Here is a 12,329-nt window from a genome sequence, read left to right on the forward strand (position 1 = left end):
TAATAATGTGGTGTAAAATTAAAAATGGATTCCCCCAATGCGTATTTGGGCTTTAGCCTTTAGCCTGAAAAGGTTGAGGAGTGTTGCCCTAGAACAGGGTTTCCATCTGTTTTTGGACTACAACTCCCACCATCCCTAGCTAGCAGGACCAGTGGTCAGGGATGATGGGAATTGTAGTCCACAAAACCAGCTGGAGACCCAAGTTTGGGAAACCCTGGACTAGAGGAAGACATTGGCAGATACAACATGGGCATAAAGGGTAATTCCTTCTCAATTTACAAAGTCTGTTGTTTTAAAAGCCTTTTATTTTATAAAAATTGTTCTGCTTCCATGTCACTATCCGATTCCATTTCCACAGATGATTTCCCCCTCACACCAGTACAGTGGTACCTCAGGTTACAAACACCTCGGGCTACAAACACTTCAGGTTATAGACTCCGCTAACCCAGACGTAGTACCTCAGGATGAGAACAGAAATCGCACAGCAGCGGCGCGGCGGCAGCGGGAGGCCCCAATAGCTAAAGTGGTACCTCAGGTTAAGAACAGTTTCAGGTTAAGAATGGACCTCCAGAATGAATTAAGTTCTTAACACGAGGTACCACTGTACTTCCTATCAAGGATCTTTCCCCCATCTCTGCTGTTGCAACACACTGTAATATCATGAATGTCATGAGGCAATAGAGAAATACTGTATCTGGAATTTAGCTTAGGACATCAGCTTAGCTGAAGCACACTTCTATTTTATTCTCATCATTCTTGTTCTCTTCCAAGTCTTCAATTACTAATCCCTCTAAAAGAGAGGGAAGGTGAGGGAACTGAGTTGTGCCAAATGTATTGATTTCCCAAACGTATCCATCCTTCACCCCAAGGTGTCAGGGTGGAAATTAAAACCAAAACTTACACAATAATATTAGACTTAGCCAGACTCGGAGTTGTACAGCTGCTGGGTTCAATGGGGCCTCGCTGGACCCACTGCAGCTCCTGCCACCCTGACCTCCACCGCCTTAGATGGAGCGTCGCTCTCACACTCTCCACGTGGCAAGTCCATGATAGCAGTTTCAGAAAGCCTTGCCATTTCCCCACATCTCTTCCAAAGAACGGCAGTCAACATTATCAGATTCATTGAAGGCTCCAAAACCTGTTCCTTTCCCCCAGCTTCCCTCCCCAAGTTTTTTTAATCTGATGAACATGAAATACTTTGCAAAGCGTATGTGATACCAATGAGATAAATTTAATTATGTGCCCATGTTCTCCCATTGACACAAATGGGACTAAAAATGCTATTTGTTTATTTACAATGAAAATTAAAAAGTGCTTCAGTGTTACTGAGTGAAGGTCTGCATTTTTGAATCTTCCACCTCAATCTTAGATCTATCCTTGGCATGCTGTGGATATGTGGTTTGTAGGAAAGGGACACTGTGGGAGGTTAAAGGAAATGATATTGTATTGATGTGGACGGGAAATAAAAGGAAAAAATAAACTGCAACTGGGTAGACTATATAAGGGGGAACACGCAAGGACTCTAGTGTAGAAGTGAACCCCTCTCTTGTTCAGACGGACCTCGAATATCATCTGGACAAAACATGATAATCCAAAGCCCTCCGAACCTTCAAGAAAGAAGGGAGCAAAATTAGGATGTGGGCATTCTGCAACAGGATTCAATCATGCAAGAAGCTTTTCAAATTGAATTTTTTTTGGGGTTGTTTTTTTTTAATGCAATCAACAGCTAAGAGAACCAGTGAACCCGAGGATCTCTCCTTTCTCCCTTTCATGTCCTCCACAGTGTTTCTGCAAACAAAATAATAAGGGCTCTCAGGTCCTCCAAACAAAGTGAAATGCAATCCCTTCATGGAGAGTGCATCAATAAATGAGTGAAGCGCCTTGCTCTCTTTGGAAGGGCAATAGCAGATCTACTTGGGGATCTTAATAATAACCCTTATTAAGAACAAGCCCGGTGGAGGGATTTGCTTTTCCTGCAACACCTGAAGCAACAAATGTCTAGAGAGAGAAGGAAAAACAGTTTTCCTTAGGTTGGTCTTTGAAATTTGTTTTCTCTTTTCTGCAGGGGGTTGCCAGTCAAATTCCTTCGGAAGGAAAGGGGGTAACGGTTATGAGGGGAAAGCTGGAGGGAAATGGAGGGTGTGTGTTGTGTGTGTGTGTGTGTGTGTGTGTGTGTGTGTTGTGTGTGTGTGTGTGTGTGTGAAGTGTGTATTATGCAGAAATTAGCATGGCATTAAAAGCTGCCTCAGGGATATTTATTAGTTCCAAGGTGCATCTTTTTATTGTGGGAACGACATCAGTCCTTTCAATGCATTCCCAACGCCTTAGATTCGAATCAAAACAGCGTTTGCACAGATTCAGGGACAGTGAGCTGACAGGCTGCCATATGAATGTGGCCCTCAAAACAATTGTGTGTGACCCTCCGATTGTTAATGTGGCCATTCAGATCTTTTACCAAAGTGTGGTTTTTAAAAAAGCGCCCCCTTTCATTCATCAGAAAACATGCTATACGCTCACTAGCACGAGTGAGGAAGAATCATAACTAATCAATATATCCTCTCCTACCTTCCTAAACATTCCTACACTCTCATGCAAGGATAGTACGATGGTGTGAACAAACCCAAAGGTTTGGGCACTTGTGAGCCTGCCTGCATCTTATTTATTACATTTTTAAAATCCCATACAGAGCTTAGCATGGCATCAATGGGGGCCCCTACAACAATAGTGTGGAAGAGGTTAGTTTGGGAGAGAGTGAACAGCCAAGGTCACCCAATAAATTCCATACAGGAGTTGGGATTAGGAACATAAGAGTGTCCCTTATAACAACTAGTCCGATTTGTTTCTCTAGCTCCAGTGCTGTCTACACGGTCTGCCAGCAGCTCTTCAGTGTCGGCTCTGCCAGTGCACTCGCATGGCACCAGTAAGTGCCGTTCATTTTGCTTCCCTGGAGGCCAGGTGTGTGGCAGTGCCTCTCCTACGCTCTACCACTGGCAAGTTAAGCCAGAATGGAATCAAGCTCTTCTGTTCTGCGTCTGGTGATTTCCATTATGCCATACTGGCTTCCAATGTTAAGAAACCTTTCTAAGCATTCTAGCACTTCTGCCCACTGTATGATAACGGCACTATGATTTTGGAGACCGGAGTTCAAATCCCCACTCATTCATGAAGTTGAGAGCTATGAAGGTGAAGAAGTGCTTCCTCTTGCACTTCTGATACCTGAGAGGGGCACTTTGCCCCACCTCATGGGCAGGTAGGCCCTGCCTAGTTCAATAGATCAAATTGCCAATGTGTCAATCATGCGGTCGCAGGCTCATTTCGTGGCCCCGAAACAATGAGCAGGAGTACAAAGATAAAAGGAGTCGCGGGCTCTCATGTTGACTTTTTAAGCTTGCATCCAAAACATTTAGCCATATGTAACCAACAAGCAAGCCTGAGGCAGAGCGATCAACTCTTGCGATGGAAGTTTCAAAAGCTGATTGCCGGCAATAAAAGTGCTTTCTAGTTGGACAGCAAGAATAAAAGCTGGCCTTCATTCACGCAAGGCCCATCTATATACTGCCGTGCTTTTAAACATAATTGCAGCATCTGCTTCTCTCGAAGCTCTTTGAAACCAACATGAGATTCGGGGTGAATTGCAAGTCATGCAGAGTGCCAGATGAAATGGACTTGAGGACAACTGCACTGCAACAGACTAAAAAGTTCAGAAAGTGTAGGCAGAAAGAGCTGTCGTTTCGAGAGATTCTTCTAATGGTATATTATTAAGTATTATTATTTATTATTTTGTATGCTGGCCTTCCTGGAATCATAGAATTGTCATCTAGTCCAACCCCCTGCAATGCAGGAATCTCAGGATCCATGAGAGATGGCCATCCAGCCTCTGAGAGTCCACAATCTCCCTGAGGGAGACTGTTTCATCTGAAGAAGAAGAGTTTGGATTTGATATCCCGCCTTTCACTCCCCTTCAGGAGTCTCAAAGCGGCTAACATTCTCCTTTCCATTCCTCCCCCACAACAAACACTCTGTGAGGTGAGTGGGGCTGAGAGACTTCAAAGAAGTGTGACTGGCCCAAGGTCACCCAGCAGCTGCATGTGGAGGAGCGGAGACACGAACCCGGTTCCCCAGATTACGAGACTACCGCTCTTAACCACTACACCATACTGGCTCTTGATGACAGGGCGGTTCCCAACATAAAACTGCAAAATGAGAACACAAAATACATAATGAAAAACCAAAAACAAACCAATAGCCCCCTTTCCACAAACACATTTGAAAGGCCATAGAATGTTAATCAGCCAAAGACCTGGTTACAGAGAAACATTTTTGCCTGGTGCATAAGGATGTGTAATGAAAGCTCACAGCTGTCCATGGAGGCACAGGTCAATTCTGTGTCCAGGGCAGCTGTTTATCAGCTCCATCTGGTACGCAGGCTGAGGCCCTATCTGCCTGCGGACTGCCTCACCAGAGTGGTGCATGCTCTGGTTATCTCTCGCTTGGACTGCTGCAATGTGCTCTATGTGGGGCTACCTTTGAAGGTGACCCGGAAACTACAACTAATCCAGAATGCGGCAGCTAGACTGGTGACTAGGAGTGGCCGCTGAGACCATATAATACCGGTCTTGAAAGACCTACACTGGCTCCCAGTACGTTTCCAAGCACAATTCAAAGTGTTGGTGCTGACCTTTAAAGCCCTAAATGGCCTCGGTCCAGTATACCTGAAGGAGTGTCTCGACCTCCATCATTCTGCCCGGACACTGAGGTCCAGCGCTGAGGGCCTTCTGGCGGTTCCCTCGCTGTGAGAAGCCAAGTTACAGGGAACCAGGCAGAGGGCCTTCTCGGTAGTGGCACCCGCCCTGTGGAACACCCTCCCACCGGATGTCAAAGAGAAAAATAACTGCCAAAATTTTAGAAGACATATGAAGGCAGCCCTGTTTAGGGAAGCTTTTAATGTTTAATAGGTTATTGTATTTTAGTGTTTTGTTGGAAGCCGCCCAGAGTGGGTGGGGAGGCCCAGCCAGATGGGCGGGGTATAAATAATAAATTATGATGATGATGATGATGATGATGATGATTCACCAGGTGAACCTCCCTGGAGAGAACATTCCACAAACGGGGAGCCACCTCAGAAAAGGCCTGTTCTCATGTTGCCACCCTATGAACCTCTTGTAGAGGAGGCACATGAAAAGGGCCTCAGAGGATGATTGCAGGGTCTAGGTCAGTTCATATGGGGGAGGTGGTCCTTGAGGTACTTGCCTACAAGCCCCAAGCATTGCCTGTTGCTAATGCTGAAGGATCCCACCCTCATCAAATTGTGGGAACCTCACTCTTTCGGAACAAATGGAATGACCTGACTATGAAGTGTCAATCAAAATAATTACAGGGACAGCTTTTTTTTTTTTTTAAGGGGGACATTAATTATATTGTATTTTCTGTGATCATTCTAATCTGTGTGGCTCGGTTTACAATATTCTATTACTATATTCAGGTCATTGAAATTCTCAGTCAGGCAAAGCATGTGATTATCGTCCCCTTGTTGTACATCATAGTAACAGTGGCAGCCGTCTCAGATCTTAGGTGTCGATTTACTGTATTCTCTGGCAAGTATGCACTTACTAGACAATATTAGGAGCTGTGAGAAGGCTTTCTTTTCTTCCTAAAGCCTGGTACTCACCAGCCGGAGCAGAACAAAATAGTCTGCTTCTATAGCACCGGCACACTCATTAAACTCCTGGAAAGGAAAGGGGTGGAAAAGGGGGAACGAGAATAATGTCTGCATATTCGGCTGCTCTCTCTTGTAGTCCTCAAAATGCGACATGAGAAAAACATGGAGAATAGAAGCACTATTGCTCTGGAGATCCATCTGCGCTTATCTCTCTAAAAGGGTCTCTATGTGAAGTCTTTTGCCATGTGACACAAAGGGAGGCCCAGGTTTTTAACCTAGCCTATTTCACATTTCACTGATTCCATGAATGAACTGTGAAAATTGTTTCCTGTTTTTTTCCTAAACCACTGAGATGCTAGTTTGCAAAATATGCGGGGGCAGGGGGAGAGTTAGAGATAGAAGGAGAGCCCTCCTCGGTTTCAAGAAATAACATTCCTTCTTGGGAGTTAATTTCAAAGTTAATTTGGTTGAGGGAAGAGTTCCATCCTTGGTACGTTTGAAGTAATCCATCTTCCTTAGAACCAGCATCATTACGCAGCCACCGCCTGTTTACAACATCCAATTTATAGGAAGGGGGGGGGCGGCGGGAAAATAGCAACAGGAAAATCAGCCCCTCAGCTCTTTTGGATAACTTAGAATCATAGAATTGTAGTATTGGAAGGGACCCAACGGTCATCTAGTCCAACCCCCTGCAGTACACAAATCTTTCTCCTATTGCGAAGCTCAAACCCACGACCCTGAGGTTAGTTCAGAAAAGCTTGTATTGTACTGGAGAAGAAGTCAGCAAATTGGGGAAAATTTCAACAAGGATACTTATTTTAGCTAGAAGCCCCATTTTCTTGAGATGAAACTTTTTTTTTAATGTAGGATAATGTTGAGAATCTGGTTTGTTTGAAAATCCCTGTATTAACATGAGCAGATCCAAATATCCAACATAGTCAAAATATCTAGATGCAGATGCAGTCAAGTCACAGCCAGAATGTTGAGGTCTGGAATGCTTATTATCGCAGGCAGTCAACCTATGGTTGGTTTTTACCACAGGCCTATCCTGGAGGCCAATTTAAAATCTACATTTCCATCAGAAGGGATGCTCCTTCCATGCAAAGAAAAAGAAGAGGAGAATGGTGTGGCGATCACACAGGGTCCCTGGACGTTTCACCACTTTATTTCTCACTGCCACCACCCAGGCCCTACCTGGTACAATACTGAGTCCAGTCAGGGTTAAATTGGAACATAAACTTCTGTTTATTTATTGCAGTTTAACAAGCGTGTGGTTTCATAAATGGTATCGGTCCATTACAATCATGCGTTGCCTATCCAGACCTATAACTTCCGCTACCTGCTCTCACTCACTAAACCACCTCTCAGATATTTACTTGTCTTCCTAGCTCCTAACTGTTCCTGAGTCAGCTTATTTCGCTACACTAACTCAACCTACACACAGACTCTATCCCAATTCACTCCCACTCCTCCCAACAAACTCCTCCCTTCGCCCCTCCCAGAGCTGGTTTTATAGTCCCTCTGACTCCACCCCCTGGGTTCTGATTGGGTAACCTGTTTAACTATTTCACCTCCAGCACTCTCATATGTTAACATCACAAAGGGCAATCACATGCACTTTTGGAAATATTGGGGTGGGGTGAACATGTGTAAATTGACAAGCACGGGTGGCACCCTGGGTAAATTTGTAACTGTGGGATGTAGACAAAAGGATCCCCCCAGAGCTTCTTTATGAAACCTGCTGGAAGTCAAACGGCCCAGCGTACCTTCAAATGTCAAAGCTCACAGAATGAGAACTTATTTCTGCCCACCACCGCCTTTGAACACCAAGCCCTTGTGGTGATGACGCTAGTTTCCAGGCTTCCTGTTAATTAATGTAAAGATAAAAATAACATTCCTCATATCTGGTGCTGCCAGTATCCTATCACGAATCTAATAGCATGCCCCAGTCACTGGTAGTTGACTCAAAAGATTAGCATTTAAATCAGCCTGGTAAAAGCTTGATAGGCAAAAGGCAGAGAGGTCTTCCTAAACCTTCTTCTGTGGCAATGAGGTGAAAGCTTTTGAAGTACTCTGGATCACAACTGTCAACTTTTCCCTTTTCTTGCGAGGAATCCTATTCGGAATAAGGGAATTTCCCTTAAAAAAGGGGAAACATTGACAGCTATGCTCTGGATTCAGCTCCAAGGATACTCCAAGGATGAGAAAGTAAACCATCTATTGAAGGCTGCTACTCCATTCGGCTTATGTCGGTTGAGTAGAATTATAACATCAGTCTAGCATGTCCCCAAAGGTTAGATCATCGTGAAATAATATTGCAGAATCTTGACTGGAAGCCTGGCATTCTTTTTTGGAAGGGAAATTATATTTAATAAGATAGCATCAGGAGTTGCAGTTGACAAGATGAAAAGGAGAGGCGAGGGCAGGGGGGGTAGTGAAGCAGCTGTTGGGTGCTTCTGTGGGAAAGGAAAAACTAAATCAGCACATGGAAGAAATCAAGTGTGATTGAAAACAAGGACTGGGGTCACAGGTATGCAATAACACACCTGGAATTACACATCCCCATAGAACTATAGATTCACAGCTACTGAAAAGTGATTTTTAAAAATGTAATGCTTTCCTCTGTCATCCTAATGTGCAGTTGATCAGATTTTCTTTAATTTTATTTTTTGCTTTGAAGAGAAGCTTTCAAACCTGGGCATACCGAGCTTATTACTATAATGTGGTGTGTCCCATTCTTTTCAGAGACATGACGGTGGAATGATTGAGGAAGAGCTTTAATCACATGAGCTTTTGTAGCCAAGTCACGACTGGTGTGTGCTGAATGTAGCCCATGCAGGGAAAAGATATTAGGACTCTACGACAAGAGGTAATAAAGAAGAGATATGATTGAAATGTACAAAACCATGAGTGAGTAAAAACCACAGTTTACCATTTGACGAATGCTAGGGCAACTGGGAGACTTGATGGCGGCTAATGAAATTAACAGGCAGCAGCAAGGTTTTGCTTTAAAAAAAAAAGAAAAGGCTGACATTGTGCAAATGCAATCTAAGGGGTTCTCTGCCACAAGGTGCCGTATAAATATATAACTCCCAACTCCCTCAGTAGCATGTGGCTTGGCTTACTTGCCTGAGTCATCTATACCTATTGCTTAATATAATATATCTATTACCTGTGTATCACACACTTGTATTTGATATGTATCACCTATTAGTCTTATGACAGAGTAAGCTTGATGGCGTTTAAATTTCTTCCATTTCTGCAGTCTAGTAAATTGCATTCCAATCAAGACTAGACACCTTTCCAGGACCACCAACAGCTCCTAGGGATTGTGGTTATTCCATCCATCCTAGTGACCTTTGTCCCTAAGTCCCTTAAAAGTAAAGGGACCCCCGACCATTAGGTCCAGTCATGGCTGACTCTGGGGTTGCAGCACTCATCTCGCTTTATTGGCCGAGGGAGCCGGCGTACAGCTTCCAGGTCATGTGGCCAGCATGACTAAGCCGCTTCTGGCGAACCAGAGCAGCACACGGAAACACCGTTTACCTTCCCGCTGGAGCGGTACCTATTTATCTACTTGCACTTTGACGTGCTTTCGAACTGCTAGGTTGGCAGGAGTCCCTTAGTGGAGCATAATTTACAAAGCCTGCCTTGGAAGAATCATGCTGAGAAAACGTTACTGGCTGTAGGGTCAGCTGAGTAAATTTTGTTACTATCCTCTTTCAATCTTACTAAAACCTACTTTTTAAATGATATAATTTTGACTATAAAAGTATACAATAAAAAGTATTTTTTAATTAAAAAAAGGAAACTTCTTCCAATCCAGTGGGTAAACATACGAAATTTAAGATTATCGATGTATAACCAATTACCTGGGAAACAATAAGTGAAAATTATTCTAGTGGCTGATATATATAAACTCTTGCTTCTCAAATCAGCTTCTTAAAATCTTTTGTAATATGTAGGGCCATGACCTAAACACTCTCAAACGAATTAAGATTAAAGGTGAACTCGGAGATTTCCAAAATGATGATGCCGAACTTGTCTAATTGCCATCAGTAATTAACTCTGCGTCTTCCTCCAAAATAATATCTTTGAAGCATCCAAGAAGTGCAGCCATAGGAGCAAAGGGAATGTCACAGCCAGTAATGTCTTCTGCTGCCAGTAACATTTCCTGCCAGTGGCCTGAAACGCAGTAGGATCAACGTTTCCTTCCTTTGGCAACCACTAGAGGGAAGCTCTAAAGAAGGCTGATCGCCAAAGAATTGATGCTTTTGAATTATGGTGCTGGAGGAGACTCTTGAGAGTCCCATGAACTGCAAGAAGATCAAACCTCTCCATTCTGAAGGAAATCAGCCCTGAGTGCTCACTGGAAGGACAGATCCTGAAGCTGAGGCTCCAATACTTTGGCCACCTCATGAGAAGAAAAGACTCCCTGGAAAAGACCCTGATGCTGGGAAAGATGGAGGGCACAAGGAGAAGGGGACGACAGAGGACAAGATGGTTGGACAGTGTTCTCGAAGCTACCAGCATGAGTTTGACCAAACTGCGGGAGGCAGTGGAAGACAGGAGTGCCTGGCGTGCTCTGGTCCATGGGGTCACGAAGAGTTGGACACGACTAAATGACTAAACAACAACAACAGAGGGAAGCTATGAATGTTGTAGCTGCCCTTAAGGTGCTTCAAGAGTGAGGGATCCTTATTCTGCAAAACTGATTTATTTATTTTAATCCTTCAACTACAAGTACAGGATGGATAGAAACAGAAGTACATAATGCTTGGGGTGTTTATAATACCCCAAACTACTGGGAAATTGGGAGGGTATGGGCTGTAATAACATAAGGAGATCCAATGGCCCAGCATCCTTTTCTCACAGAGGTCAACCAGATGATGCCAATGGGGAACCCCCAAGCAGGACTTGGGCACAACATCGTTCTCCCCTCCTATAGTTTCAGGCAACTGATATTCAGAAGCAGCACTGTCTCTGCCTGCCCAGAGCCATTGTGACATGTAGCCACTGCTTGTCTTAACCTTCATGAAGTCATCTAATCCTCATTTAGAAGGCATCCAGTTTGGTGGCCATCGCTGCCTCCCATGGGAGTGGGTTCTGTAATTATTTTGTGCTGCGTGCCATACATTTGCATCTTGTTTTTCCATCCAGGAGCTCAAGGTTGTATACATTAACCACCACCCCCTTTTAATATTTGCAACACTGCTGTGAGGTAGGCTAGGCAAAGTTAGCATACGTACATATAAATAGCATTTCTTGTTGGTAGATTGTGGAGAAGGAGGGCAAGATGAGGGCCCACCAATTCACATACTGTGATGGCCTGGGATTTGGGCTCAGACTTGGAACCAGAGGAGTCTCAGTCCGCACAGGATCCTTTGCCGCAGGCAGCATCTGAACCTAGTCTGGGGCCTGATTCTGAAGAGCCCCAGTCTGCACAGGTTCCCCTGCAAGAAGCACCAGCTGGCCGAGTCAGGGGCCTGAGCCTGCCCTGGCTCCAGATGCATGGAGTACCTCATTGCCTTCAGCTGGGCAATCGCTTGCAGCTGCTCCACTACCAGTTGGGTCAGGAGAGGCTGAGGTCCAGTAACCCACCGACATCTCCCAAGCTGCAGAGACTGAGGTCTGAAAGAAGGAGAGGCCTGAGTACTCGCAGGAGGAGTGCTCACCTTCGGGCGAGACAGGGAGGTGAGTCACCGGGGCAGGGGCGCCGACTTATAAAAAATATTGGGGGGGCCCATACCGGGGTCCTGCAGCTGGTTCACTCGGGTAGCCGGGAGAACGCAGTTCAAGGTGGCGGTGTTGGGGAGAGACCCTCGCTCAGGGCGCCACGAGACTTGGCGGCCGGCGGCCTATCTGGGGGGTTTTGGAGCATATTTCGGCGGAGCGATTGGGGAGGAGGGGGCTTGTTGCCGGATTCTTCAGCTGGGCCGGAGATCCGCTGCTGGGGGTCCCTGGGCCGAGTTGTGAGCACGGCCTGCTGAAGGGAGATCCAGCCGATTGCGCGACGGGGACGGCCGGGGCTCTCCGGCTAGGGAGCGCGGCTGGCTGGCTGGCGAGGGAGCAGGTGGGGAGGAGGCGGGGGTCCTCACTCTCTTAGGAAACGCACCCGCGCGCCCGATTGCCACGAAGTCCGAAGGGTGCGTGTGTGGAATTAAAAAGCAAAAACGAGATACGGGCAGGGCAGGCAAAGAGTTTTCCGCAAGAGGATGGAGGGCAGGTTGAAGAGAAAATCACTCAGGATGAGACAGTCAAATCAGCCATGATAAAATGGGCTCAGGATATTGGGTATAACATCATGTTTGAGGACTGGGAAAGGTTATGGACCACCGGAATGAAATTCACGGCATGTAATGCCTTGAAGGAAAATATTATGAAAATGATTTATAGGTGGTACATGACCCCAGTCAAGCTTGCAAAAATATATCACCTGTCTGATAATAAATGTTGGAAATGTAAGGAGGCTGAAGGGACATTCTTTCACCTCTGGTGGACTTGTCCAAAAGTGAAGGCCTTCTGGGAAATGATCTATAATGAGTTAAAAAGGGTATTTAAGTATACCTTTCCCAAGAAACCAGAGGCCTTCCTCTTGGGCATTGTTGGCCAGAAAGTGTTAAAGAAGGATAGAACTTTCTTTATGTATGCAACTACAGCAGCAAGAATA

This window comes from Podarcis muralis, chromosome 4, assembly GCF_964188315.1.
Source record: "Podarcis muralis chromosome 4, rPodMur119.hap1.1, whole genome shotgun sequence".
NCBI lineage: Eukaryota > Metazoa > Chordata > Lepidosauria > Squamata > Lacertidae > Podarcis > Podarcis muralis.